Source organism: Arachis duranensis, chromosome 4 (assembly GCF_000817695.3).
Source record: "Arachis duranensis cultivar V14167 chromosome 4, aradu.V14167.gnm2.J7QH, whole genome shotgun sequence".
Classification (NCBI taxonomy): Eukaryota; Viridiplantae; Streptophyta; class Magnoliopsida; order Fabales; family Fabaceae; genus Arachis; species Arachis duranensis.
The window spans coordinates 106,849,861-106,854,551 of record NC_029775.3 but is presented as its reverse complement, the minus strand read 5'-3'; the positions used below and the strand labels follow the sequence as shown (position 1 = coordinate 106,854,551).

Genomic DNA, 4,691 nt, shown 5'->3' with positions numbered 1-4,691 from the left:
GCACAATTCAAAACTCTCCTCCTCTTCCTCCTACTCCTCTTCCTTTTTCTTCTTCTTCTTCTTCTTTCGCATTCTTATAATTCATGCTTCACCCTTCTAATAAGAACCTATGTCACAGTTAAGAAATTTTAATTTTCAGTGTCAATTAAAAATCTTCTTGTGTCAGTTAAAATATTTCGGTGCTATTTTCCTGATAAATTTTGCACAATTCAAAACTCTCCTTTCTCCTCTCCTCATTTTTCATCATCATCATCATCATCATCATCATCATTCTTCTTCATCATCTTCTTCTTCTTCTTCTTCTTCTTCTTCTTCTTCTTCTTCTTCTTCTTCTTCTTCTTCTTCTTCTTCTTCTTCTTGTTTCAAATTCTTATAATTCTTGTTGCACCCTCTTAACAAGAACTTGTGTCACGGTTAAAAAGTTTCAGTGTCAAAATTAAGAAACTTCTTGTGTAACAGTTAAAAAATTTCTGTGCCACTTTCTGATAACTTCTGCATAACTCAAAACTCCTTTCCTTTTCTTTTTCATCATTATCATCATTATCATCATCATCATCTTTTCTTCTTCAATTCTACTTTAAGTTTCAGTTTCTCATAATTTTTTATTTTACCCTTTGAACAAAAATAAAAAGAAAAAAAATAAACAAAAACAAAGAAGAAATACATAATGCAGCAAAACTACTAAAAAGAGAAAGAGGAAAAGAAAATAAACAACAACACTACCACAAATAAAAGAACAACAATAAAAAAAACCTCAAAAAAAAGTGACTCACATACTTCTTGTGTGAGTTGTTTATATTTGTTTATACGGGCCTGCTACACATACAAGCAATAAGGCCTTACAAGTGTTACAAGCCCCCAGCCCACAAATATTCCACACACGCACTAATTATATTGAATGGAGTGTAACATTCACGCGCTCCCACTCAAACGGTTACGCTTCTCTTCGCGTAAACCACCCATTAATGGCAGACTCTTCCACTTCTTCCACTTCTCAAAGCCATTCAGAGAAAACGCAACCCTTCCATTTTCGAGCAACATTCGAAACTCAAGATATACAACTCGTCACTAACATTCAAAAATTCCATCAACACACCATAAAACTCTCGATCAAGAATCTCCAGAGAAAACAAAGCTATAATACTCAAGGTACGTTACATTACCATTCCTGTATATTTTCCAGATTTCGAACTAGGTTTTACTGTTCTTCTACGTTGTTGTACGTTTTACTGTTCTTCTTGCTGTACGTCTCATTTTACAGTTTATAATATTCTAGGTTTTACTGTTATTCTTGCTTCTATGTTACACTGTTCTTCTTTGTTCTTGTAGGTGTTACTGTTCTTGTTGTTCTAGTTCTTCTGGTAACTAATTTTTGGGGGCATATTCTGTAGTTTGGTGGGTGTATATGGAGTAATTTGTTGGGTGTATATGGCACAAAATGTTGGGTGTATATTTCTGAACTGATATACTGTAATAGTCAGCACTTACTTATATTTACTTGTCCATGGGTGTATATTGCTTGACCTTGTAATGTTGCTTGATATTGATGCATGTTTGAGTGATACCTGACTGATATATATGTGTGTATCTAAATCATATCTATGGGTGTATCTGACTGATATATATGGGTGTATCTGAATCATATCTATGGGTGTATCTTACTGTTATCAATGGGTGTATCTGACTCATATATATGGGTGTATCTTACTGATATCTTTGGGTGTATTTTTCATTTCAGAGAAAATGGCAGCGAGAAACCAACCTGGAAGAAATGTAAGAACAAATATATGTCTTACATGAAATCAGTTTTATATAATAGAAATATATCTGACTATAATTTTATTTTTGTTTACAGCAAACCAAAGACCTTAAGTGTGCAACACATCTCTTAAGTGATAAATTCAGAAACATGAGTGAGGAGAAGAAAACAATTGTGAGGGATTTGGGATTCGGTGGCTTGATGCACATCCCGCCACTAAGGGTAAATCACCAAGTATTAAGGGAGCTGGCTAACAACTTCAAACTAGGGGAGAACAGACTGGAAACCGAATACGGTTCTTTTAAAATAACACCAAGAAAAGTAGGTCATGCGCTTGGCATCAATGCAACAGGTAACTCGCTAAAAATTATAGGTGTATATTAACTTATGCTTGGGTGTATTTAAGTTGATGCTTGGGTGTATTTGAACCAACTTTGATACTTTGTTGTTTTTCTTTTTGTAGGATATCTATTTCCTCAGAAAGTCGATTATAAGAAACTTTCTGAGGATGACAAAGTAATTTTTAGAAGATTCCAAGGTAAGACCCTCGAAAGTCTTACAGATGAGATGATGGATATTGGCGTTGGTAACGAAGAGGAACGCCTAATGTTCAAGAGGATTTTCATCCTCTATATACAGATGGCGTTTCTTTTACCAACGACAATAAACAAAATCTCGTCTGTGCACCTGGCCCCAATTTTTGAGATGGACAGCATAACGGAGCGAAATTGGGGGGCCATGTTTTGACCTTTATCGTCAAGGGCATAACCGACTACAAGGAGAAAAAGAAGAAGGCAATTGATGGCTGCCTCTTTTCCCTGATGATAATTTACTTTCATCTTTCTAAAAACAAAGGCAAGAAGAGGGCTGAAAGACCGCCAAAACCCTGGATTGCCAACTGGAGTAAGGAACAGTTGATCGAAAGAATGAGTGCAGAAACAGAGGAAATTTTGGTAAGTGAACATAATATGTTGGGTGTATTTTATTTACATGAATGCTACTAACTAAAATATCTAATGTTTTAGGGGATTGTAAAGATGGCGGAAACAAGAGAGAAAATGAAAAAAATAGAGAAAAAAGAAAAAAATAAGAAATCAAAAAAACAAAAAAAGGAAGGCGAGTTCAACATCGTCTTCGGAGATAGAAACAACTGACAGTGACAGTTCTACCTCTGACTCTGAGACTCAAGAATACTCAGAGGATTCACCAAGAAAACAACCCAGCAAAAAAGGAAAAAAGTAAGTACAATACTTGGGTGTAATTTCTTTGTCGAGTTGGGTGTATTTTGTGGAACCATTTGGGTGTATTTTGTTTATCAATTTGGGTGTATGTTGTTTATTAAGTTGGGTGTATTTCGTTTGTTGTGTTGGGTGTATATTGTCCATTCAGTTGGTTGTATCTTGTGCATTCATTTGGGTGTATTTTATATCTTTAGTATGTTCTAAATAATGATTGTTTGCCTTCCAGAATGGACTCCAGAAAAAGAAAGAATAGTCAAGAGGATTCAGATTCTGATTCAGAATCTGAATCAACTGATGAGTAATGTTCTGAAATTATTACTCATTTCTTTTGGCTTCATTATAAAGATTTTGTGTATTAACTGAAGTGTCTCTTATTAACTTATAGAAGTGAAGAATCATCACCGGTGGAGAAGCAAAAGAAAAAGAAAAAGACAAAGAACACCAAAAAAGTAAGCACTTCTTTGGATAATATTCTGTGATAAAATTAATTTTTTATTTCTAATTCATACTTGTTTTTTCCACCCAAAACACAATCCAAAAAGAAAAAAGTTGTTGTTGAGCATTCATCTCCTGAAGAAGATCAATACTATGATGGATACAGTACCTCGTAAGCTATATTACCGTCTATCATCATAATTATTTTTGTTAACATCTTCTTTTATGAATGTACTGACAGATCTGAAATAGGAAGTGAAGATCTAGATGAACTGTTAAGGGGAAACAATGAAAAATCTGTTGCAGAGGGGTATGTCTTGTTGGGGTGTATATTTCAGATTTTAGTGTATTTTCTTTGTTAATAATTGTTTCTTGTTTCGCAGGGAGAACGAAGCTGACCTGTGATCGACAGAAGGTCGCTATGTCTCCTCTGAAATGTAAGAAGCTTTATTTAATAAAATCTTGTTATCATGATTTGGGTGTATTTTGTTGATCAAGTTAGGTGTATGTTGTTTATTAAGTTGGGTGTATTTCGTTTGTTGTGTTGGGTGTATATTGTCCATTCAGTTGGTTGTATCTTGTGCATTCATTTGGGTCTATTTTATACCTGTATCATATTTTATCCGAGTAACATGAAATCTGTTTAGAATACTGGATATGAACTTGGGAAGTGATGATCCTTCCTCTCAAGGACGCACAGAACAAAGTAGTGTAAACAAGCCGACAGAGAGCATGTAATTTCTCTTTCAAATAACCGTTACTTTTGTTCTTCTATTACCTTCTACTTCTAATTATGTATATATTTTTTTTAGAAAAAAAAAGCCCTTTATTATTTTATTCAAGAAAAAAAAGGCAGGAAAAAAAAGCAAAAACTGCAAGTATGTAAGTTCTCAAAAAAACAAAGCCTGTCTTCTTTTTGAATTGTTCGGTGTATTTTTTGACTTTCTTTGGGTGTATTTTAGGTTGAGTCCGGTTCAACAGTCAGCCAGTGAGCCGGCTGATTCAAATATGATGGTTGTGAGGGAACAAACACCGTCGGAAGCACTTGCAATGTGAGTTTTTCAAGAATATTTCAACCTTATAACCTTATTATTTTCAAAGGCGTTGTTAACATTTCATTTTTTTTCTTGTTTAGAGTTCCGATTCAAGTTTTTGTGCCAGTGTCCCAAACAACCACTGTGCCAGAATTTAAAGAAACACCTGAGATAGATTTTGAACCAACCCCTCTGCTACAAATTGAAGGAACTACAAAAACG

At 34.4% G+C, this 4,691-nt stretch overlaps 1 long non-coding RNA gene across 1 annotated transcript; it reads left to right on the top strand.

Moving 5' to 3' along the window:
• Positions 1 to 1,015: 1,015 nt before the first annotated feature.
• Positions 1,016 to 1,983, top strand: LOC107485588 (uncharacterized). Its single transcript, XR_001591497.3, has 3 exons — positions 1,016 to 1,149; positions 1,739 to 1,773; positions 1,856 to 1,983. It is a non-coding gene; the product is annotated as an uncharacterized LOC107485588 (long non-coding RNA).
• Positions 1,984 to 4,691: the final 2,708 nt, after the last annotated feature.